Source organism: Nelusetta ayraudi, unplaced genomic scaffold (assembly GCF_046127955.1).
Source record: "Nelusetta ayraudi isolate G7.1 ecotype Tasmania unplaced genomic scaffold, CSIRO-AGI_Nayr_v1 ptg000045l, whole genome shotgun sequence".
Taxonomy (NCBI): Eukaryota; Metazoa; Chordata; class Actinopteri; order Tetraodontiformes; family Monacanthidae; genus Nelusetta; species Nelusetta ayraudi.
In genome coordinates, this window is record NW_027466095.1 from 3854192 (window position 1) to 3880619 (window position 26428).

The 26428-nt window shown below is 45.6% G+C and overlaps 2 long non-coding RNA genes across 2 annotated transcripts in view; both read left to right on the forward strand.

The window, feature by feature from the left end:
• The first annotated feature begins 10054 nt into the window (after positions 1 to 10054).
• LOC142894843 (uncharacterized) overlaps positions 10055 to 26428 on the forward strand; it is a 393438-nt gene continuing 377064 nt past the window's right edge. The window contains exon 1 of the long non-coding RNA XR_012928049.1: positions 10055 to 10207. This is a non-coding gene — a long non-coding RNA (uncharacterized LOC142894843). The remainder of the gene's footprint in view (positions 10208 to 26428) is intronic.
• LOC142894867 (uncharacterized) lies at positions 21614 to 23507 on the forward strand. Its single transcript, XR_012928064.1, has 3 exons — positions 21614 to 21752; positions 21906 to 21998; positions 22673 to 23507. It is a non-coding gene; the product is annotated as an uncharacterized LOC142894867 (long non-coding RNA).

Here is a 26428-nt window from a genome sequence, read left to right on the forward strand (position 1 = left end):
ACCACTTTCTGAGCCAGTCTTCTACCTTGCACGATCCAAGCCTTCTGCCGCATCCTCAGCAGGGTCCCAGCAACCCCTTCGTGCCCCTCCTGGTGACTTTGGCGTGCCAGCAGAGTCCCCAACCAGGTGTCAAAGGGGATAAGTGGGACAGTGGTCTTACTGGAAATGCTGAATGCTGCCTCCGCACAGCAACAAACCACTCGCTTCGTCCCTGCACACAACCAGCCGATTTGTTGTGGTGGTGGGGAAAGCAGCTCCCTCTTGCGCTGCCAGGCAGAGCTCCCCGAAGGCGTCCTCCCTCTCGGCCACGGTCACGATGCCAGCCGACGGGACTGCCTCCCACTCTGGTGTTCCCCCGGCTCTGCCACGAAGAAACCTTTTTGCTGCTCTCCAGACCAGTGCGAGTGACCTTAACAACCGTGCCAGGCTGCTAAACCGCTTGATGTCCAGCAGGTTTGTGACTGCGACCCTAGGAGGTGGTCTGTGCAGATTCATGGCAGCTGCGATCAAACCCTGCTTGGGTTCCTTCTTTGCTCCAGCCCGGGTGAGTGCAGCAACGAAAGCCTTCTTTTGGATGCGCATGAGGTTTTCTCTCGCTTCGACTGCGACATCCTTGGCGGACTTCACTGGCCACTCACTTTCTGGAAGGCTCAGGGACTTTGGACCCAGCTGCCAGTCTGTGCCTTCATCCAACTCCTCCGGGCTTGCTCCTCTTGAGATAATATCTGCAATGTTGAGGGGCCCCGGGATCCACCACCAGTCTTGGACGCTTGTGCTGCCTTGAATTTCCCCAATCCGATTTGCGAAAAACGTCTGGTAGCCGTAGCTCTCCCGTTGCACAGCCCCCAGGACCGTCTGGCTGTCAACCAAATGGTACCACCTCGCCACATGGATCCTGCAATGCTTTTGGAAGTGTTTTTTCAGACGGGCAGCGTAGACGGCTCCACAGACTTCAGCCTTGACAGCGTCCCCCTTGTGGTCTAAGGGGGTCAGCCTGGCCTTGGACTCGACCAGCCTGATGGTCACGTCTTGCGGCAACTTCCACCGCAGGTACAATACAGCACCGTAGGAGCGTTCGCTCCCATCTGAGAATGTGACACCGCAGGGCTCAGCGCATGGATGGGACGGTCTCAAGGCTCGGGTGAATCTCAACTGATTGAGGTCAGCATAGTCTTCTAGGAGGCAAATTGCGTCTTCTCGCAGGCCCTCAGACAAGGGTTCATCCCAGGTATTTTCTGACGGACTGAACTTGGCCTTTGCCTCTTGAAATGCTCTCCTCACCAGTATGGCTCCCTTCTGTTTGACAGGCATTGCGAGACCAAGGGGATCGTACAGCCCAGAGACTTGGCTGAGGAGCTCTCTCCTGGTGAGTGGGTTTGGCACCTGTGCTCTCACTTCGTTTCTTGGCAAATTCTCACCCAACCTCATCTTCTTTTTCTTTTAGGAGAAGTTCACCGCTACCATTAGGTGGAGTCTGTCACTCTCTGGTTCATACCCGAGCCCCAGGGCTTTATTATCCTCCTCGGAGAGTTGGTTTGGGAGAACCATCATTGAGGATTCTTCGTTCTCTGGGGCCGTGGACCCTGGCCTCCCACTTTGGCCTGACTAGACCCATGGCTTCATGTGGAATCCCCCAGCTTCCAGGATGTGCTTGACGTTGGCTGTGATTTGCTGGAGCTGGCTCCAGTCATTGTGCGAGGTCAGGATGTCATCCACGTACGCATCTTGTTCCAGGGCACGGCGCTCTTCTGTGAGGTGGTGGAACATCGGCAGATTTGCTGTTTCACGCATGGCAACTTGCGCAATGCACCCTGCTGGTTTGTCGCCAATGTTGACCCTCGTGATGGCATACTCCTGGATGCTCTCCTCCTCGGAGTCTCTCCACAAGAAGCGATGAAGGTGTACCTCCCGGTCCTCAAGCCATACCGAATTATACATCTTCTTGATGTCACCTAACGCAGCGAAGACACCTTGGCGGAACCGGATGAGGACAGCGCGAATGTCATTGAGGACGTCTGGGCCTTTGACAAGCAAGTCATTCAGGCTTTGGCCCCTAAACTTCTGACCACTGTTCCATACAAGGCGAACCGGTGTAGTTACACAGTGGGGGTTCGGCGCAACCAGGTGGCTGATGTACCACACGGGTCCAGTCCAGTTCGCCAGTACTTCTCGCAACAGCTTGACTGCAGCGTTCCGCTCAACCATGTCCTGAATTTGTGCTCTATAGGCCGCCTTCCATTCCGGCTCCCTCGCCAGTTGCTTTTCGGTTCTCCGGAATGTTGCCTCGACCGCGCTCCTGTTGTTGGGCAACGTTGCTGGATCCTCCAACCAAGGGTACTATGGCTTCTCGCTGTGATGATCGCTGGGCACGTAGGTCAAACCACTCTTTATTTGCTCCAGCTCCCGCTCCTCAGAGATGGTCATCGCTTTTCCTCCAGGTTGGCAGTTGCCACACCTACAGCCGCCACACCTGGGCTCACACGCTGCTCCGATGCTGTCCCATCTCCACCAATTCATGAAGTCCCGGCTGGCAGCAGACGTTGCAGCTTGGGTGTGCTGAGTCAACAGGCTTGGGCCATTGCTGGAGATTTCTTCATACTTTGTGGCTGCTGTCCGCATGGAGCGTGCAAAGTGCGTTCTGGAACCATGGGCTGTGACTGTGACGTCTTCCAACAGGTCTGGATGGGAACCACCCACTGTTTTGCCAAGGGGCCCATCCTACAGGACTAGGTCACCCACGGCGCGCACCTTCTGGGGGACGAGTTGGCCTTCTTTATGGCTGATGAGAAGTTTGATTTCTTTTGGACGGACCAGTTCGCAGAGTGGAACATCAGGGAATACTTGTTGCAGCTTCTTGGCCGGCACATGGCGATTAATTCCTGCAATGCTGTCAAGCTCGTAGCAAATGAGCTGGTGTGATCTCAGGGTTCCCTTTGGCGTTGTGACCCGGATCTTCAGCAGGTACCGCTTAGTTTCGACCGTTACTTGCATCCCACCAACTCCGTGGACGACAAGTGTCACATCCTCACTTTTCAAGTTCAGTTCATTACCAGCCTCATGAGTAATGTAGTTTGTGTCGGATGCTAGGTCTATCAAGGTCCCAATCCTTTGCCCGGCGTTTGCAGTGACTTCGAGGATCATCATTATGACTGGGAACTCCTCAAGGCCATTCTCCGCCAACAAGCCCCGCTTCGGCACAGCTGAGCTGAAAGTCTTTGAGACGGAGTTGCAGAACACATTTCGGCACCGCTGAGCCAAGTCGGGAGGCAGGCTTGTCAGAAACTCTTCCTGGGTCTGTGTGTACTTTTTCCTTTCTCCTTTCCCTGAACTGGGTTTCAGCCTCCTTGGCCCGTCTCCACTGCTCCCTCCCTTGGGGCAGAGGTAGTAATGATGATCCGAGCAGCCCATTAGCAAATGACTCTTTGTGACATGAAATCCTGAACATTACTTTTTAAACAATAATACTTTGATTTTTTTGCTGTGCAAATAACTTTTTTTGGCAAACCACCTTTGTAACATCCACCATCCTGGCTTCCCTGTGAAACAACACAGCTTTGTGTTGTGCTCCCATCTCCCCACAAAGTGCAGAGAATAGCCGCGCTTTCAGGGGTCTTGTTTTGATGAAATTGACCACATCAACAACATCAGTCATGCGACATCACATTTTCTACCTGCCCGACCTCGCTACGGTCCAGCCTGCTTCGCCACCGTCCCGGAGGATCGACCCGCCTTACGTCCCCGACCTGCATGCTTCGCCACCGTCCCGGAGGATCGACCCGCCTTTCGTCCCCGACCACGAGCGTTAGCCTACGGTTGCAAACTATCATAAATAAATCCTCTTTTCTTGCCCATCTGGTGTTGCATTTGGATCCTTACCTGACACGTGACAGGACAATCTGGCCAACAATGGATCCAGCACACCACCCGTCCCCACTCAGCAGACTGGAGAGGATTGAGGAGGCTCTCCAGCGCCATGAGGCTGTAATGGTCTCCTCCGTCTCCGAGGCTCGGCTAGCCTCAGAGGCTAACGGACAAGCGTTCGCGGCGCTATTGGAGCAGCTACAGAGATTCACCGTAGTGCTTCCTGCTCCGGTTGCGCCCGTTCCAGTTCTGGATGGTCCGGAACCACAGGTCGGGGCACCTGAACGCTACGACGGTACGCCAGAGACGTGTGGTGCGTTTATCACGAACTGCTCTTTGCTGTTTTCCCTGCAACCACGCACTTTTGCCGCAGAAGCAGCGAGGGTGGCCTTCGCCATAACCCATCTGATCGGCAGAGCGCGCCTGTGGGGCACGGCCGAGTTGGAGCACCAGACGACAGCCTGCTCCAGTTTCCAAACCTTCGCGGAGGAGCTGTGAAAGGTTTTTGGACCAGCAGGCACCCGTAGCACGGCGGCCAACACTCTGCTGGCTCTGCGACGGGGCCTGAGACCGGTGGCCGACTTTGCTATCGATTTCAGAACCCTTGCAAACCAGAGTGAGTGGAACCCAGCAACTTTGGTGGATGCTTTTCTTCACGGCCTTCTTCGCGGATTACATTAAGGACGCCTTAGTGGCATACGAGTTGCCGCTGATATAGGATGAGGTCATTAAGCTGGCTGTCCGGGTAGATCTTCGGGTGCAGGCCTGGCGACGAGAGCGACGCCAAGTGGCGCTCACTGCCGGCCAGGAGGTGGCGCAGCCATCACACCCAATATCTGGAGGAGCTGAGCCAGAACGCATGCAGCTGGGACACACAACCCTCTCTCCTGAGGAACGACGCCGCCAGGGGAGTCTGTGTCTCTACTGCGGAGGAAAGGGACATTTCGTGGCATCATGACCGGTAAAAGACAAGACTCACCCGTAACTGGGGAGATACGGGTGATTCCTATGTCTTTTCCTCCCCACCCTGCACGGTTTTTCCTTCGGGGTCCGTTGCTCCTGCCAGGGGGCGCCCATGAACTGGCAGCTCTGGTAGACTCAGGGGCGGATGCTAACATTATTAGTGGTGAGCTGGTCCGTCAACTAGGTCTCCCTCAAGAGCCTCTGCCTAGTCCGGTCCCTGCTACGGCTCTCGATGGTCACTCCCTGGGCACCATCACTCATCAGACTGCCCCGGTGCCCATGCTCCTGTCAGGCAACCACCATGAGGTGATTCAGTTCCATATCATTGATCATCCTGATATCCTGTTGGTCTTAGGTTTTCCTTGGCTGCAGCGTCATAACCCACATATTGACTGGGGGGGGGGACATGTTGGAGTGGGTGGGCGCCTGCCACTCCTCCTGCCTGCGTCATGCCTCTCCTTTTCTCCAGGAGTCCTCTCCAACCCCTGAGAAACCTGATCTGTCCGGGGTCCCGGCAGTGTATCACGACTTGGCACAGGTGGTCAGCAAGACCAAGGCCACTGTTCTGCCTCCGCACCGACCTTACGACTGCGCCATAGACCTGTTGCCAGGAACAGCGCCACCTAAGGGCCGTCTGTATTCCCTTTCTGAACCCGAGCGTGAGGCCATGGAGATGTACATCAACAACTCACTTGCTGCAGGAACCATCCGGCCATCATCGTCTCCGGCCGGAGCTGGATTCTTCTTCGTGGCGAAGAAGGACAAGTCCCTCCGGCCCTGCATCAACTACAGAGGTCTCAATGACATTACGGTAAAGAACCGATATCCTTTTCCCCTAATCTCCTCGGCCTTCGAACTCCTACAGGGGGCGACTGTCTTCAGTAAACTCGACCTACGGAACACCTACCATCTGGTCCGGATCCGGGAAGGGGACGAGTGGAAGACTGCCTTCAATACCCCAGCCGGGCACTATGAGTATTTGGTGATGCCTTTTGGGCTCACCAATGCTCCAGCGGTATTTCAGGCTTTGGTGAACGACGTGCTCCGGGACATGGTGAATATTTTTGTTTTTGTCTATCTGGATGATATTTTGATTTTTTCCAAGAATCAGCGGGACCACGTGAAGCATGTGAGGGTGGTGCTGCAACGTCTCCTGGAGAACTCATTGTTCGTCAAGGCAGAGAAATGCGAATTCCACACAGAGTCTGTGCCTTTTTTGGGTTACATCATTGCCCGGGACAGCATCTAGCTGGACCCTGCCAAGGTAACAGCTGTGATGGACTGGCCGATTCCGGAGAACAGGAAGCAGCTGCAACGCTTCCTGGGGTTTGCTAACTTTTATAGAAAGTTTATCAGAGACTACAGCACGCTGGCGGCTCCGCTCACCTGATTGACCAGTGTAAAGAGGGTTTTTGAATGGTCTCTTGAGGCAGAGGAGACTTTTCGTCTCCTAAAAACCAAGTTTTCTTCAGCACCCATCCTCCAGGTCCCGGATCCTGAGCGCCAGTTTGTGGTGGAAGTGGATGCCTCTGACACTGGGGTAGGGGCGGCGTTGTCTCAGACTGCTGCCAAGGACCAGAAGCTACATCCTTGCACCTTTTTCTCCCGCCGACTCACCCCTGCGGAACAGAACTACGACATCGGCAACAGAGAGCTTCTAGCTGTGAAGTTGGCGTTGGAGGAATGGCGACACTGGCTGGAGGGAGCCAAGCAGCCGTTTTTGGTCTGGACGGACCACAAGAACCTTGAGTACCTTAGCTCCACCAAACGGCTGAATCCCCGGCAGTCTCGCTGAGCATTGTTCTTCACTCGCTTTAATTTTGTTCTGTCTTACCGCCCTGGCTCTGGGAATGGCAAGCCCGACGCCTTGTCACGTCAGTTCGCCAGGGGGGAGGAGTCAACAGACAGGTTGGAGACCATTCTCCCGACGGCTTGTTTGGTGGCCTCCCTGACCTGGGACATTGAGGAGAGAGTCCGGGCGGCCTCCGAAGACCAACCCGGTCCAAGCACCTGCCCGGATAATAGGCCGTTTGTCCCCTATCCGCTGAGGTCCTGGAGTGGGGACACTCCTCTCGGCTGGCCTGCCACCCTGGTGTCCAGAGAACCGGGGGGCTACTCAGACAACGTTTTTGGTGGCCATCCATGGAGGGGGACATCAGGGAGTTTATAAGGGCGTGCCCAACATGCAATCAACACAAAAATTCGCACCAAGCCCCAGCAGGGCTGCTACAACCGTTGCCCATTCCACGCCGCCCCTGGTCACACATTTCCATGGATTTCGTTACAGGACTGCCCGCTTCAGATGGTCACAGTTATTCTTACTATCGTCGACCGTTTTAGTAAGATAGCTCACTTCATTCCATTACAGAAGCTCCCCTCAGCCAAGGAGACTGCGGAGTTGGTGGTCGTGCACGTTTTCCGTCTACACGGCCTGCCGGGGGATGTCTTTTCGGACAGAGGGCCACAGTTCGCATCTGTTTTTTGGAGGGAGTTCTGCAAGGCGGTGGGGGCCACCTCCAGCCTGTCCTCTGGTTTCCATCCACAGTCTAATGGGCAGACCGAAAGGAAGAATCAGGAGATGGAGGTGGCCCTCAGGTGCATGGTGTCCCGGAGTCCTACATCCTGGTCCCCTCAGCAGGTATGGATCGAGTATGCGCACAATTCGTTGAACGGAGTAACCCTGTGGCAGAGCTGACCGAGTGTGTGTATGGCTATCAGCCTCCTCTGTTTCTGGCACTTACTGCCGAGGTCACATGTCCTTCTGCCTTGGCCTATGCTAGGCGATGTAGGCGGACGTGGGCACAGGCCCGGACGCCGCTCATATGGACCGTTATACGACCTCTGCCAACCGCCGTCGGACCCCGGCACCAACGTACCAGGAAGGACAGAAGGTATGGCTCTCCACCCGGGACCTCCCGCTCTGGGTGGAGTCAAGAAAGCTGGCACCTAGATTTGTGGGTCCTTTTGTCATTCAGAAGGTCATTAGTCCGACGGCGGTGAGGTTGAAGCTCCCGAGGACCATGAGAGTGCACCCCACGGTCCATGTGTCGAAGGTCAAGCCTGTCCACGAGAGCCCGTTGGTCCCGCCCCGTCCACACCCACCTCCGCCAGTGCTTGTCGAGGAAGGTCCAGTGTACGCAGTACGACGTCTCCTCAAATCAAGGAAGAGGGGTCGAGGGATGCAGTTCATGGTGGATTGGGAGGGTTATGACCCAGAGGAGAGGTCATGGGTGCCTTCTCGTTTTATTGTGGAGCCCCAGATGATCAAGGATTTTCACCGAGAGAACCCGGATCAACCCACGATGGGCAGGGCTAGGAGAGTTGGGAGGAGGAGACGTCGGAGCAGGCCGACAGACACTCCTCAGGATCCCAGGAGTTCTGAGCGTTTCCTTCCCACCCACCCACCCTTTTTTGGGACGTCAGGGGTTCTGTCACATGCCTGTCAGTCGTGCCTGCTGGGTTCTGTGTGCCCTTGGCTGGCGCGCAGCTGAGGCACGTTTCACTGATTCACACACCTGTTTCCCTCCGCCGTCACTGCTGCATAGAAGCCCTGGTCCCACACACACTCATTGCCAGATTGTCAGCTAACCCCTGTTATGACCTTCCAGCGTTTCCCGTTCTGCCTGCCTGATCTCGACCTGTTTCTGCCCCTGACCTGCGTCCTGCGTTTCTGTCCCAGTAACCCGACCTCGCTACGGTTTCCGACCACGAGTCTGTTTCTCCTGCCGACCTGGAACGCCCTGGAAACAAACCCTCGATCTCCGCCAGCATTTGGATCCTTACCTGACACATGAAAAATACATGGCCTTGGTCTAAAGCTACCTTTATTGCTTACATGCAGTAAGCTTACTGCTACATCATTGTGATATAACCACTGAAGAGCAGTGTGAGGGGTTTAAAATCAACCACCCCAGTTAGAGAAGGCACGAGTGCATGCAGGTAGAGCAGCAGGATGACTTTTTCGAAATCCGCTTTGAGCAGATCATGAAGCATCTGTTCACCGGCCAGGTTATCCCTATCGTTCAGAAGCTGCTGCAAGGACGCAACATCCGTGTGGACGACGTTGCAGTCCGCGCAGTCGGCCAGACAGTGCTGCACCAGCTGAGAGCCAAGGGCCGAGTCACCCAGCCCACTGCCGACATGTACGAACAATTGAAAATGAAGAGAAAATGAGAGAGCTGCAGGAGGCTTCCGTGAGTTGGTTAGGCCATTGAAGATTGATTGATTTTTTTCTTCTTCAACAGCTGAAGAACATGGGGAACTTTCTGACCAACCCGGAGACCGACCCTGATTTCCTGCGATGGATCGATCAAATGGACTTGCTGGAGTTTCCGAAAGGGTCGGCACTGATGAAAGATTTTCAACTTTTCCGTATCATCGCAAATGTAAATGGCAAGTCGGACTACATAGTAAAGCAAACGCTAGAACTGGATGGAGAAGGGGTATCGGACATGATCGGTAAACTCCTTGATGTCTGGAGTTTGACGTTAATAATTACAGAGAATCCCACATCATGGCATTGTACGCTCCGTTTATCGATGTCAGATTTTTTAGAAAAAGGTTCAGCCGGTAAACCTCCCTGACGAGTTGAAGAAATTGCAACGTCTTATTCAGAAACACTTGAATCTGCAACACGTCCGTAAAGCCTTATTGATTATCACGGGTGTATGATGCTGCTCATTTTGATATTCTAAACATTCTCTCTTACACTCTTGTGTGATGTTTTGTTGTTAATTTAAAAAAAAGATGAAGACACATTGAATCTACAAATGCCTTGCTGGATATCTTGGCGGAATGATGTACTCTTGAATGATGTTTAACAAAAAAAAGAAACTATCACCCTCTATACACTTGCGATGTTCATTGTATTCCAATTGAAACGCTTATTGAAAAAAAAAAACTGTATAGTCTTCAAGTCATCTTATTCCTTGCTCTCTTTCTCACACATGCAGAGACAGACTACTGAGGTTAATGATTAAAGGTCCCATATTATGCCACTTTTCCACTTCTTAAAATAGTTCTCAAATGTGTAAAAGACCTGTCTGTGAGCTGCATTAGTCAAAATTGACTTTGGATCTAATATTTTTGCTGTCCCTAAATCAGCAAAAAAAACGCTCTGTTCAGAACAGCCTGTTTTAGGGCGTGTCACTTTTATGTTAATGAGCTGCACCTGACCACGCCTACGCCATACCCTTCTCTCTCGAAGGGGCAGTGGCTTTGGCGCCGGTAGCCATGTGCTAATGTTGTGAATGCGAAGCGACTCGGTCATGGCTTGCAGAAGCAGTGTGGTACAACCGTACCAGTTTGAGCCAGAGTCTGACCCAGAGGGAGAGGCTTCGGCAGAAATACAGACTCAGCGACTGCAGCAGGACATTTCAGAATGGTAAGATACAAATACTGTGCGTCTTTATTTTAAAGTTTTTTTTGTGTGTTTTGTTACACTGTTACTTACACGTTAGCTCATTCTAACGGCTTCGTCGCCACTGTCTCGTCAGTACTTCGAGCTCTTCTGATGAATGAGCATTTTTTGAAACAGTATATTAACGTTATACTTATCTCTCCTCTGTATATTCGTGTATATAGTCGTCACGCGGCTGTTAATAACCCCAGCAAATACTCAGACTGCTACCAGCGTAATGCTTAAAAATTAACTGCCTTTTTTTCCTAGGTATTTTGAATGTACTTTTTTTTGTTTTTTTATCTTAACTTTAAATATGTCTGTATCCACAATATGTCATGGTCAAAATTAGAGGCAGTGCCATTGCTTAAAATGCTGCTGTTCTCCATCTCAACATTAGACAAATGTCACAAGTCTTATCCAACTCTGCTTGTGTTGGCAACTTTCATTCAGGTGAAATTACAACTTTTCTTTCGACAGGTGCTCCTGTGGAAAATTTAACCATGCCCACGGAGCAGGAAAATGTATGCTGCTTGGAGATACCACAGGTAGAGTCAAGATATCAAAAATGAAATCTAGTTTGTCTTGATTATGGTTTATTGCATACATCTTTGAGACATAATGGCATTTATACTTTGTAATATCTTGTAGATATTTTTGCATATAGCATATAGTCAGAGGTCACACAAAGACAGAGACACACACGCACGGGTGGTTGAGAGGAATTTGTGCAATTTGAGCAATTCGCTGAAGCGGATGAGCGTGTTTGTTCTATTTTGTCCTGCTTGATCAGCGTTAGCTAACAACGAAGCAGAGTGTCGTACTATATTTTTTCGTAGGAATTCAAACTCTTGTTGTTTAATACGGCTCTCATTTTGTCGTCTAAAGCATTTTCGGCCATCTGTCTGATGGTCAGAGTCAATGCGATCAGCTGATGGGGAGCCACCAAAAACATTTTACGAGCATTCTTCATTTTGAGAATCCGTCTATATCTTGATGAGCCCTCCCAAGAGATTGCCCAAGATCGGGACGGCCGCTAACAGCAGAGGAAAGATGAATCCTCCTGACTGTTTATTGAGCGCCTCTCGTTTCTGCTTCAGCCCCTTTTTCCTTATTCGGCCGGCAGGCTGAGGATCTTTTTCTGACGCTTCAGTTTATTGTACTGGTCTGACAACAGGGGGTTCTTACCCTTTAATGGATTTAAAGCCAACTAGCGTGAACAAAGTCCGTGTGTCAGAATGTCTGTACGTTCTGAGGCGTAGCGTGAGAGCGCTCGCAGTAAGGGGGCGTTTCTTTTTATTTGGGCCAAGGCCACGGGGGATAAAACACATTCTGCTTCAGCATCATGACGCTAATATTTCTGTGATGTCTGTACTGAGTAAAGATTTTTACCACGTCGGGGTGATCTGAGGCTTGAAAAATGATGTCGCCCAGAATCACCAGATGACAGATCAGGAGGAAATAAGTCGGGATCTTGAAATGAATCAGGCAACCCTTCAACAAATGAAAACATTTTTTGATTCATTTTCTGCAATTCAGCGTACATGGGTTGCAAAGACGTGTAAATCCACACCACATTGTCAGGCACAACATCCATCGTACGTTCAGTTTTGCAAAACATTTTTGACAAAATACGCTTTTCCGCACCCGCTGGGACCCACGATTAGACATGACAAGGGCGTTCTTAGTCTTGGGTCAAAATCAACCTCTTCTATTTTTATTTCTTCTTTTTTCCTTTTTACAACAGGATTCTTAGTAGGACTGGATGTTATAGATCATTAAATAATCAGCTCAAGGGTTATTTGGAGTTGGAGTACTCCAAACAAGTGCCTTCCCTATGACACATCATTGGGTGTTTCGGGCCCTTATCACAAGACAACCCTCTGCCAAGGAAGCCCCCCCCCCAGGGGTGCGTCCGCCTGGGGGTGCGTCGCATGGAGGCTGTTACATCCTGGACTGACTAGGGGTAACCAGGACTGACATAGTAAATTAAGAACGGCTTATAGAAAGAATAGAGCGTGGCAGGTATATACAAATAAAGTATATTTTTAATAAGGCTAAAACAACACAAAGTGATTCTGGCAAAAACCAAGAACGAGGTAAATACCTTAATGAAAGCAAAACAATCCTTTACTTACAAGGACAGCTGCTAATAACAAATACAAGTCCAAAAGTAAATGTGGTGAATTCTTCTGGTGGATTCAGGTGATGTAGATGTTGAAGGAGTCTTCACTGACACAGACTTAGTTGTATATAAAAACTGGTTTATTTGCAAAGAAGTCAAGAGTCAGACAGGCACCATGGAACACCTGGGGATGTCTCTGGGCCAGATGTGAGCAACTCCGATGATCCTTTGTTCACATCACCTCTTATACCCCCAGCAACCAGGGAGGAAGATACAGGAAGTGGAGGAGGATGTATGCATTCCATAGTTGCACCCCCAATGGCCATCTGGTTTCAATTTGGTGGACCTTGGCAACGACAAGACCATATATGGACCCTAACATCCTTAGGGAAGGAGTGCCACAGCGGGTTCACCGCTGAGTTCACATCAGGCCATACACATAAGATCACATGAGGACATATGCATAGATTCAGTAGATACTACATATTTCCCCCCTTCGAGACTTCATAAAGTCTCGAAACAAACAGAAGATACCCACACATGATACATGGATAGTAAAGAATGTAAATTCAAACACAAAGTACCCGCTTGATGAGGTAGTAGTTATTACATACAACATAGTGATTATGAGCAACACTGTAAATTTGTAGAGTGTGAGAGCGAAAAACCTATCAGACAGCCATCTTTCAGTTAAAAACCATCACAATCCTTCTAGATAGGAAAATTCTCTCACGGCCCCTCTGTCCTAGGCGACCACCTTACGGCCCTCCAAATCAATTCTGTAGAGAAGCAGCATTCAGGGAAAACGTTGGCAAACACACACATGAGAAACTCAAAAATAAAATCAAAACATCCAGGGCTTGGCTGGTCATCCCATCGGACCTACACCGTGGACCTTTCCCTGCCTAACACCCCTTTCCCTGTTCTCCAAAACAAAGAAAAAGATTGAGTTCCCATAAGCATCTGCCTACTGATAAAATCCCCCAAATAACTTTATTCTCTAAAACATCAATTTCGTGTTGCAATTCAGATTAATTCAGATTAATTCAGATTAAAAACAAACAAACACAGTGGTTAATACACAGTAGTTTCATTGAGTTCTGTTGTTCACAGTCCCCTGATGCAGGATCTTCACGTGTTCTGCGTCCTCATTCAGGGTTCTCCAGTGATTTCAGCTTATTTGAGTCTCTGAGTCCATTCTGAATCTAGTTGACACCCCCACGTAGGCTCCCCAACTATTGTCCTGAAACAGAGAAAATATCTGCCAGTATCTTTGTATACAGAACATCACACATGTAATTCCATTACAAGAGATACGGCAAACATCAAACATCAAACATCAAACATGAGCAAACATACTATTTCCCCCCTTGGGCACTCGCCCACAAGGAAGAGAATAGAAACATACAAAAAGAAAAGAAATATAATATAATATACATCTGCCACTACGAATATTTATCCACCACAGTGGTGGTAATCTCCTCCTCCTCAACATCCTTGAGGAGCGGCATCTGAACCGCATCGCCAGGCATGACTACACCTATCCATCGGAGTATCATCGCCTTTGCACACGTCAACGACAGCGTGCAAACACAAAACAATATTCCCAATGACACAACGACCGCGCTAAAGACCTGTAGAAGCATAACTCCCACAGGACCAAACTTATCATGAAGCCATGCACTCGCAGACGTCCCTGCGCTTTCCGAGGGACCAAACGCATCCCTAATTTTTCTCAACGCTTCAATCACATTGGTCATATTGTCCGCATTATCAGGAATCAAAGTGTGGCATGCATCACCTGTTAGGTTCAATGCCACTTACAAACCTCCTTGCTTGGCCAGAATATAATCAAGGGCCATGTCGTGTTTCAACAGAGTTAGTCTGTGACTCCTCTGCGCATTTGATAGATGTTCAAAGCCCTTTATTGTCTCATTCGCAAAACCTTGCAGCGTATATGTGATATTGTCAATATGTTCCGCTAAAAATACAACCCCATACCATGGGAGTAAACCCAGGCCCCATTTTTCTCCCAAGCTGATTCTCCAATGATAAGACTCGAGATTGTGAAACTCGGCCAAGTCTCTCTTGAGTCTAGATCCTGGAGCAGCCGCAGAGCTGCTGTTGTTGGAATCAGCGCCTACCTGAAGCGCAAAAACTTCATAAGGGAGTTTCAATGTAGCCATGTAGCAACATCCAACCCAATTATGGGGCAAAAATAAGTAAGCTGACAACCCCATATCCACCAGATGTCCTTGAAAGTGCCAATAGTCACATCTGCAGGCAAACGATCATTCACGACCATTATGGATATGTCCGGCCTATTTTTATTTCCCTTGAAAGTTACTGGATACAACTTTCCTCTGTAGGGGAGGAAATATCTAGACACAAATAGTAATATCTCCCCAATACGTATTCCGTCGTTCTGGTGTCAAGGTGAGGATTTCAAAGTAAAATACATAATAATTAATTTAATCTGACTCCATTTGATAATAATAACTTTACTTTTATACATTGATTGAGAGAAAGACTTGATTAACAATTAAGAATATAGACTCAATAATAATAAACTTCTCGTGATCTGACATTAGTCTTCAGTTCAGGGATGGCTTCTATAAATTAACAAAACTATTCAGTTTGTTCATTAAACATGGAAGAATAGCCTGATGTCTGGGTTGGAGTATTCAGAGGTTATTGAACATGATACCCAATCTTATCTGACCAACTCAGAGGTTAAGGGTTTGAATAATGTCCAGTGAAACTTACCATATAACTAAGGTCTTTGGGATTCTGATTAATCCCTATCTTAGTTCAGTGATGGCAGATATAGACAAAGCATTCAGTGACCTTCTTAACATAGAAGAACAGCCCAGACATCTAGGTTGAGATGTTCAGAGGTTTATATCTTCCAACTCAATAGTTAGAAAAACATGACACTCAATCTTTTCTATTCAACTCAGAGGTAAAGAGTACAAGCATTACTCAAATGAATTTACCATATAACTGAAGACTAAATCAATATCTGATGTCAGATTGCTCTCCACATAGAAACAAAAGTCTCAACAAGTTAATATTGAAGGGGAATGGATAACATACCAGTTTATTGCGATGTCCAGAGTAAAAATGCAGCAAAAATGTAACAGACCGGTTGTGTAAAAATGATGGTAGAAAAAATCAAGAAGTCAAAGAAAAAGAAGAAGAGAGAGAGAGAGAGAGAGAGAGAGAGAGAGTGAAAAAGAGAATCAAGAAAGAGAGTGGGTTCCAGAAAAAGAGAGGAAAAAAGAAGCCCTTCAGATTCTTGTTCCTTCCCTTAAATATCCTCCCAGAACAGAGACACTGCTAAAATGCATATTTAAAAGATTCAAATCAAATCTACTCTTCCTACTCGGGAACCTTTTGGTCATCAGGGGTAATTTTCCACAGCAACAATAGATCACCAAGACCTTCATACCTCTCGCACTGACACTCACAACATTTCAAAGGAAAGTTCTAAACAAAAGGCAGAGACAGTCCCTGAATGCAAATCCAACAAACACAAGGAGATACCTTTTGGCCCTCGGGGGTTCCTTTCCCGCGACATGTAAATCATGTAAGTTAATTACAATAGGTGAGATTGATACAGTTGTAACCCCTGTCTTTGAAGAACTTCCATTGTTAGAGAAAACACTTCAGGATGTGGATTTGACTGTCTTACAGTTTCCCCCTTTTGGCCCCTGAGAGCCATCTGGAAAAAACAAACATCAAAAGTAAAAATGAACACAGAATGAAACGATAGGGGTCAAGTTGAGAATTGACAGTCCTTCCCCACATCCATAGTAGTATCATCTCAGTCTTTGTAAATCTGGTAGTTGCAGGGGGCTGAGTACCAGGGTAAAGTGTGTGACTCAAGTGTTTGCATATTGAGCCAAGCGTGGATGGACTGGACAAGGTTTTCACTGTCCTCTTAGCTAACTGGCCTGCACCTGGGCTTCAGTGAGATGATAACCTGTGTTAAGATTCATCTCTTTAGCACAGTCCATGGTGTCTGTTGGAGCTTGGGTGCTTTCCACGTAGAAGATGTCCTCCCACCAGGGAGAGATGTCCAGGTTCAATGGTATTCTGCCCAAGATGTAGATTTGACCCATAGAAAAGTTTTCAGTGACCTCCGGGCAAAAACAGGTCAATCGCTCAAAAGAAAAAGAGTTAATTTCACGGGCGACGCACCACTGTGTGTGTGACACCTGGATGGTGTCTGCGTATCCATGTGAAAGGCTTTAAAGTGTTACAAGTACAGATGATACAACTGGGAATTTCATGACAACATGTGCGAGAAGTGAACCAGGTCTCAGTGTCTCTTACTGTCATATACCCCATGATGCGGTCCCATTTTATTTCCTGATTTATAGGGTGATGGAATTTGAAAAAACCTGTTCTGGGTGAATAAGTGGGAAAGTGACAAAGAACCCAATACAACCAATACATTAATTATTGGTAGACATTAATAAAGTACAATAAAAGTACAATGAAAATAAAAAGTAATTCTGAATAATTAACATCTTTCATTCTTTTTGGACATGAACCATCGATGTAAATTCAGAGCATTAATCAAATCATTTAAGGCACGTGTGAGAGTCTTATGTAAACAGAATCTTTTGTCTAGTAGTTGTACACTGTTAACCCGAAAGTTCATTCTATGTAAAAAGATTGAGTAAATACCACTTTAAAATATTAGTTTTATCACCTTACTCAAAGAGTATGAGTACATGAAGAGCATATGAGACCAGTCATTGAATGTACTCATTTTTCTAAGTTTAACAAACTTGAACTATCAAGTTTTACCTCAGGTGACGTAGTGCCCTGTTGTGATTGGCTCAAATCTCAAGACAAGTCTGGGCTTGTTGGAGTCCGTTTGAGAGCTGCGCCTTGTCTTCCCGCTGTATTTTTTTGTCTTCGCAAGTTTTCCTCGCAAAACATTTTCTCCCCGAATAAGGTGAGTTTCCTTTTACATTTTCTTTCTGTGGAACATTGTGGAACAGCATACAACCGTCGCGCTACCTGCACAAATTAACCATATCGTGGCCACGAGATAGTAACGCGTGGGCACGCATTCACCATGTCGTGAGCACGCGTTTATTATCCTGTGGGCATGCGTGCGCACGATGTAGTAATGCGTGGCCACACGTTATTATTATTTTAATCCATGTTAACAGGGTGGCTACGCACTACTCTTGTTTGAAACGTGTATTTGAACGTGGGTAGGTTGACTTTAGCAGATTCTGAGCGTTGAACAACTGCAGCGTTTTTTGTTTTTTCCCCCAGAAAAGCTAGCGACTGTTAGCTACTATATGTTCGCTACAGTTTTGCAGTGTGCTGCAGAGTTTTGTGAAGAATTTTAAAAATATGTGCTTTTGATGAAACGTTTATACCCACTTTTAACATTAGTTTCATTTTCCCTATTATTTGTGTTTAATGTGAAGATGCAGTGGAAATGCAAGTACTGCCCTGCCATCTGCGAGAAGAGAGCACAGCTTTTTAAACACTACAGGCTAAAACATGGGACTTATGCGAGAGCTGAGCGCTTTCCTTGCTTGCATCAGGAATGTATGTGTACATTCAAGTCTCTCAATGCACTTCATAGCCATTTATCCCGCTTTCACAACAGAAATGTGGAGCAAGTGCAAACTGTAGACTCTCAAAAGAAGTTTCGCTGTTTGTCATGTGAATTTCTTGAACCCTGCACTGAAAATGAATACTTTGCTCATCTTCGGATTACTCATTTAAAAGTGAATCACAAAGTTGATTGTCCTTTTAAAGACTGTAAATTTCAGAGCCGTGTATATTCCACTTTCAATGCACACAAAAGTAAAACACATAGAGAGCATACTTGGGTGAATTTCAAGTCTGAAATAATTGTCAGTACAACCAGTGATACTTGTGATGAAGCAGCCAGTGAAAGTCGGGGAGAGGTAGAGCAACAGGAAACTTTTGACACAGAAGACTTAGATTTCTTGGAAGAAGCCTGTGATGATCTTTGTGGTTTAGAAAAACAGCTTCAACACAATCTAGCATCTCTGGTATTGAAAATGCAAACTATTCTGCATATCCCAGAGAGTGCTGTACAAGAAGTGATACAACACCTTTGCCAAATACACGACCTGTCACAACCATTGCTGTACAGTAATGTCAAGGCAGTACTTAAGAAACATTATCCAGACGTGAATGAATTAGTTGTAAAAGAAGTAATGTTTGCCGTTTCAAAAGGTAATGTGATCACATCATTGTGTGGCAAACATGGATCTCTTGGAACTGTAAAACGGAGGGCAGCCTATGTGAGGAATAACTTTCCCATGGTAATGCCTATAGAATACGTTGTTGAAAAAGGCACAAAAACAGTTGTATATGTCCCCATACAACACATGCTACAAAAATTATTAAACAAATCTGACATTTTAGAAAAAGCAATGTCAGAAAAGGTGCATATTCCACATGAATATAGTTCACATGCCGATGGAGAGCACTTTAAGGAAAATGGCCTTCTCTCACTGGATGAGTTCACAGTTGCACTTATGCTGTATCTTGATGACTTCGAAGTAGCAAATCCTTTGGGAACATCAAAGCTGAAACACAAAATGTGTGCAGTATATTGGGTCATTGCTAACATACCTGCCAAGTACAGATCAACACTAAACTCTATTCAGCTTGCTCTGCTCTGCAATACCTCCACAATTAAACAGTGTGGTTATGAGAAAGTTCTGCAACCCCTTATTCATGATCTTGTCTCATTAGAACAACATGGTGTTTACGTAGAGCAGCTAGGCACAAGTGTGAAGGGAACAGTTTTCTGTGTAGCAGCTGATAACCTTGCCGCCCATTCAATTGCCGGTTTCCATGAGTGCTTCACAGTAAACAAATTTTGCAGAGTCTGCATGGCATCCAGAGGTGACATTCAGCAAAAAGAGGCAAGTTCTGGTTTGTTTCACCTCCGAGATAAAACCTGTCATGACAGGCATGTGCAAGATGTGATTAAAGACTCAAGCTTAAGTAAAAACACTGGGGTAAAAAGAGAGTGTCCTCTTACAAAAAATCTGGAACACTTCCATGTGGTTGACGGTTACCCTCCGGACATTTTACATGATGTCTTGGAAGGAATTGTCCCCGTTGAGGTGTCTCTGTGTCTGACAGATCTGATTGCCGGGAAGTATTTCACTTTAGATATGCTAAATGAGGTCATCAGATCCTTTAGTTACACATTTACAGACAAGACTGATCAGCCTCAGACAATTGGCAAAGGATTTTCAACCAAAGGGACCATTGGTGGAAATGGGCACGAGAACTGGTCCATCATCAGGCTTCTTCCACTTTTCATTGGCCACTGTGTCCCTGAGGGAAATATCTCTTGGGAAATCCTCATGCTCCTCAAGGATATTGTTGAGCTTGTTGTGGCACCTAGACACACTGAAGACTCTCTGCATGTTTTGGAATGCAAGTTGGCAGAGAGGGACCTATTGCAGTCAGCCTTTCCAAATTTCAGGTTGCGACCAAAACATCACTATGTAGAACATTACCCTCATCTGATAAAGAAATTTGGTCCTTTAACTGATGTTTGGACAATGCGCTTTGAGGGTAAACATAAATTTTTCAAAAGAGTAGTCAGAGAGACACAGAATTTTAAGAATGTGGCCCTGACACTTGCTACTAAGCATCAGAAAGCGCTCGCCTACCACTTGGACTGTAGCTTATTTTTCAGGCCAGCAGTTGAAATGTCAAAGGTTACAATAGTGCTGGTCACATCTTTTCCCAGCGATGTTCAGAAAGTACTCCCTCAAAACACAAGCGCTCCCGGAACAGTGCTTGTTGCATCATCTGTCTGCATTGACGGAATCAAGTATGACAAAGATATGATGCTCTGTATTGGTTCCTGTTCAGGTCTGCCTGAATTTGGTCAGATTACACAGATTGTAGCAGCTAACCCAGACATTTTGTTTGTCTGCAAAAAAATGACAGCATGGTACCACGAGCACTTTCGGTCCTACCAGGTATGCTACACTGATGGCCCCTCTATGTGTGTAGTTAAGGTGGCTGATTTAATTGATGTCTTCCCACTGTCAGCCTATAAAGTACAAGGGAAGCTTATGGTAACTCTCAAGCGATTTGTTATTTGCTAAAACTGTTGTTTCTTTTTTTTTCTCCAGATGGCTACACAACAGAAGCTGACAATGAGAGTTATTTTTTGTGAGGGGGACATACGAAAAATGACGATGAAGCCTCGTCCCAATACAGTTGATGAGTTAATCAACTGGTTCAAGAAATCAGCTGAACCTGATTACAACTTTGCTTTACAGTACGAGGACCCTGAATTTAATAATGCACTCTGTAATCTTACAGACATTTCTGACATCCCAGAGAAACCTACGATCAGAATTATCCCGGTCCTTGATCTTAGCCCAGTGCCACCAAGTGAAATAAACAGTGACATGAGCAGCCAGCCTGACACAGAAATCTTGTCTACCTCTTCTCTGGAGGGTCGAAAAGAGTGGCCTGAGGTATTTGAGATCCCTAAGTTTCCTGTAGACATAGAATACAGATTACGCCAAGGAAATCTGATGTACCTTTGTGATGGCACTTACCTGAAAGTGACAAAGGATATGAAGCATGATATTCTTGAGAGACTGGCTGAGATAATCTATGGCTACAAAGCTTATCCAACAAAAGAGGAGTTTGAAGTTGTCGCAAAAGCCTTGGTAGCTGAACACCCCTGCCTTAAAGAACATGGCTCGTCATCTGGCTGCCAGGGATGGATACACAGTCTTAAATTCAAACTGGGGAATTATAGAACAAAAATGCGCCTGCTGGGCCGGCCTGATGTAACGGTTAACGGTGGTAAACGTGGAAAAAACAATGCAGATGGTGAGCCTTCTCACAAAAACATTAAGAAGCCAAGAAAAGGGGAGGTCAATTACCTTCCAGACTTTCCAGAGGGAATGGATGTTGCTAAACTTGAAGCTCTTCGAGAGACCATGGTCAATGAAATGCAGAAGAAAACCCCAAATGATTCTCTCATTAGAAAAAACATGGACATCACATTTGCCCTTAGAAGGGATGAGGTTGTAAAGTGTGAGCCTGACATCAGCCAGATGGTGCAACGCTGGCCAGCGCTCTTCACAGAAAGCCAGGTTTGTGAGAGTTCAATTTAAATGTCTTGTTTTTTTGTGTTATTTGTGTTATAAGTAACTCTGAGTATCAAAACTGAGTTCATTTCATATTTTTCAGGTTTACTTGGAGTTTAACAGGGTTGCTGGTAGAAATCTTAAAGAAGAGTTTTTTGGTGTTCTTGATGGTTTTTGCCCAATCTTAATGGACATCTTCAAGAGGAAGACAGGAGGTCGGATAGGCAAACAGTTAGCTGACCTGCTACAACAGACAGCGGTGAGTTCATATTTCTGTTTTCTTCTTGTAACGATATTGATGTTAATAGTGCATACATATTCCAAGAAATAATTTCCCCACCTTCCCTTGTAGTCATTTTCTATATGAACAAATATGATGTTATAAATGTTCATGTCTTATGTCTCTTTGCAGAGCACTGAGCCAACAGCTACGAGATGCCTTATCCTGAGAGGACTTCCCATCTTTCTTGGTGATGATCCATCCATGTTTTTTAAGAGCAGTTTGGTGAGTAAAGTTACGTAATTGCTGTTTGACTCAGTTTTTCTGTTTTCCTATGTTTACCTTATTTGGGATGATGGGTTGTGATAATTAGTATTAATGAAGATGTTTCATTGAACTTTAGTTGATTTTAACAAGATAATGTGTCTCCTTCTGTTAGCAAGAGTAAATTAATTGCTGCAGTTTGGACTGCAAATTATGCAAAAATTCAAAGGGCTTGCATAAATCTAATCCATTGAGGGGCTGATGCTGGAAATTGGATTAATCCAAACATTTCTAATATATTTCTATTATTTTCCCTTATTGACGAACACACACTTAACCCAAAAATAAAATTAAAAAGAAAACGGCTCAAATTAGGCCAGACGGGGAAAAAAAGAAAAAAAAGAATGCGTGCTTCTCTATGGTCAGCACCCGAAACATAATTAACCATTTCTCTGTTTGTACCTTTCACATATCAAATTGTCCAATACACCACCTACTGTCAAGACATGAGATCTACACCACAACGGACAGCTATACACAAACAGACAAAAAATAGCTTGTTCACGTAACATTGTCTAGAACAAGATTACTGTGAATTATGAAAATCACAATATTAATGTAGACCACACAACTGATTACAGATAAATTGCTGTTAACCAGAATATCCTCTTTTTGTATTGTTTCTTCTACAATAGAATGACTCCCTGGACATTCCAGTGGGAATTGTGTGCTATGAGGACACCAGCCCTGAACACCCAGGAAGCTCGGCATCGCCACAACTAAACCCCACAAAAGTGGGGATCATCCTTGAGGGCAGTGTTGTGATGGACACCCTCACCAACTTACCTCAGGCAATGTGCCTCTTGTTTGGCTTTACTTATGCACTCCACCTGCAGTACCCAAAGTGCTTTAAAAACACATTCGTCTTCATTCAGCAGGTGATGCTAAACTTGGGTCGAAGTGAGCTACCTCCCAAAGTTCAGAGGCTGAAAAATGATCTTGCAGTGTAAGCTCATGCCACAATTTGTGATATCTGTCCGAATTTTTTTATGCACTCTGTTCGCACTGCATAGTTTTTTCTCAATGCTGCTGTTGTTAATGCACTTTATATTGTTGTGTAGCAAGAATTTTGTTTTGTTTTTTGTTGTTGTTTTTCAAAACATGGAATGTGAAACACATTCATGCTCATGGCACAATTCTGTATGTTGATTGCTGCACAAATAGACTGCACTCAATGGAGAAAATATTCTTTCAGTTGCTCATTCAGTATGTGATATTTATAGTTTAAAATAGATCTAGTGTTCTACTGAAATAATTCTATTGGACACATGTTAGAAAGTCAAAGTTGGTCTTAATGCCACTCTTCTTGTATTTTTGTGTGGCACACCAAGCATGTTAGTGTTATATTTTTTTATTCTTCTTCTTATTTTTATTTTTTTTAAGAAGCTTGCATTGAAAACACAGGATACATGGTAGAAAGCTGCCATTTCAACATGTGCCCAACTTAATGCTTGCGTGTTGTGAGGCAAAATAAACAAATAAAATAAAGTGCATTGTGTGGTCATTGACAACAGAAGAATTAAATTGCAACTTTCTTATCCAAAATATAATATTTTGAAATTCTATTCCTAGTTTTGATAAAACTAGAATTTTAAGTTCATTTGACTCATTTTATTAAGTTATGACTGTACTAGTTTTGAGTAGACTCCACAATTTTTTTCTATTGTTACTTAATTAAACCATTATATATAACTTTAAAATATTAAATTCTGACTATTGCACATTTAAGTTGAGTAAACTCAAACAAAATAATTTTCTCTGCTGTCAATTACTTAAATCGTTCAAGGCAATCACTTGATGAAAGTGGTTTAAGTACAATCAACTTATCCGGGTTAACAGTGTAAGTAAATCTTTTGCGAATGTTCTGCAAGCTATGTCACGTTCAATAAATCCGGTCGAATTGAAAAGGAAAAGGCTAACAGTTAAATGAACATGTCTCAGATTTAATTCAAGTTTTGTGCTGGTCTTCTGCGGAGCAAGTTTGGTTAAATAGTAAATCTGTATGAACTATGTGTCTAAAAATTATGTGGAGCTGTATGCATGCAGCTAAATGTAAGTTTTGCCCTAGATCCTTCGTGTTATAACACTTTTTAGGATCTAGTCCATGGTTCGGCTTTTAAAACATTAATTAAATAGAGCCAAATTTTGGAGTGAGGTGTGTCTTGGTGTTGACACTAAGTTGTAAGGTCGTGGAAATTTGTATATTATCTGTTATATTGAGAGTGGGGAGATGGGTGGTTCCCTCACTACAGCAAATTTTGTTGTTACAAAATTTTGTTCCGGTTCTAATCCGGGGGACCATTTGACTGACTGTTTTGAAAGAAGTGTAATGTGAGGTGTGTATGGCCCCATAGAATATTTCCATACCCATCTCCCACAGTTAAAACTATGGGTAAGTAGGTCTCGTTGACCCAGCTGGATACAGGTTGTTCTGGATGCTTTCTTGGCATCTGGAGTTCCTGGAATGGAAAAAGAAAACCTGCGAAATGGCTGCTCTTGACTGATTCGATTTGAAGCTGTGCTCCAAACAGAGAGATGATTTGGTTCGCTAAAGCCTGTGCCAATGTTCTTGCAGTGCTGTTGCAAGTGAATTTGTCAATTATGACGTGGCAAGAGCGGTACCCCCCTTTGGCACTGGGAAGTGGACCAACAAAATCTATCTGCAGTGCTCCCCACGGGTCTTTGGGTGGATTAGGCCTGCACAGTCTAGTGCAGCCAGGTTTTCCTGGGTTAAAGGTAGCACACACAAGGCAAGAAACACACCAACCGTCAACATCTCCAGCCATTGCTGGCCACCAGAATTGTTGTTTTAAGTCAATAGGTGTAGTCTGGATGGCTCTTGTAGCTGATGTATCAGACATTTCCAATGTCAAATCTGTGCGACGTATTGCTGCCTGCTTGGCTGACTGGTCAACAATGTTGTTTGGTTCATGTACATCTAGGTTTTTCTGCACATTTGCTCGGGTTTTGATCACAGACATGGAGTTTTGACACGCTTGGAATTCTTGATCAGAGGTGGTGATGGACATAATGCTTGCATGGTTTCTGAGCGATTGTTTCTTGTTCGTTTTCTCTGGAGCAATCTCAATTTGTTTTTCCAAACAGTGAATAATAAAGCCATGCTTTTCCATTATGTCCATGCCCAAAACAGTACCCTCGCTGTTTCCTGGTAAATACCAGAACGGCTCAGTTAGCACTATTGCACCCAAATCAAGTCGGACTGGTTTAGTAAGGGTCGCTGTCATTAGTGTGTCATCTATCCCTTTGATTTGAATGGTCTCGTCTGTCAGAGGTAACGGGATATTCGTGCAGGAGCAAGCAGCACCGGTGTCAATTAATATGTCGACTAATCGGCCTCCAAGATTAGATTTTACTATTATACGGTTGCTGCTGGAAACAATGCTCCCAATAGAGGCCACGCATCCCTATTTTTGGTCATTCATTCGTTCTAGATCATCGAGGATGTCTGTTTGAGAACTAATCGCCGTTGTCTGTCTGGTTTGAGAAGTTCTTGAATGGTTTCGCATAGATTTATGAGTTGTTTTCCTGAATTCACCATTCAGTTTGAAACAACGTTCAAGTTTATGGCCAGATCGATGACAATAGTCACAGATAATGACATTATTGTCTCTCTCGGCTACCCATTGAGTTGCCGCTACAGGGCATGGCTTTAGAAATTTTGATCGCTGCTCTATTTTTGTGGCCCATTCAACGAGTGCGTTGAATGTATTCTGAGGTGGGTCTCCACCCAGAGCCAACGCATTCTGAACAAGTGGTCCAGCATTATTGCGTAGCATCTGTAAGAGAATTTCGTGGTTACGATCGCATTCTTCTATCCCACTGTATTCTCTAAAAATCACCCACATACGCTCTGCAAAAGTCTCAAATGTTTCTCTACTTGATTGTTTAAGATCAAGGATTCTATGCCACTCGGCCTTTGGTGGTCCTCTCATCTGAAGCAAAACTTCTTTTATTCTATTATAAATGTCGTCGTTAGTTTCACCGGGCTGTCTTTCAAGGATTGTTCCAGTTCTCAATTCTTGAGGAATTTTAGAGTGTAACTCTTCTGGAACTGTAAGCAAAACTATCTGCCACACATCGCGGGGCTCTAGATTGTAAACTAATGCTTGGAGCATTAGTTTGTCCCAGTAACTCTGGAACGGGCCGCGGCGGGGCATGATGCCGATAACCTCATGATGTTTTGAAGTTTCTTCACAAGACAATGCTCTGGTAATGGTGGTTACACCATTGTTCGCATCTGTAACTGTTTTGACGACTGAAACATTGACGGATTTTCTTGGAATTGTGTCTGTTTTGAGACGAGTTTTCATTCGGTTTCGATTGTTTTGCTTCGAGTGAGAGGTGCGCCGGCTGAGGGACGGATAGAGCGG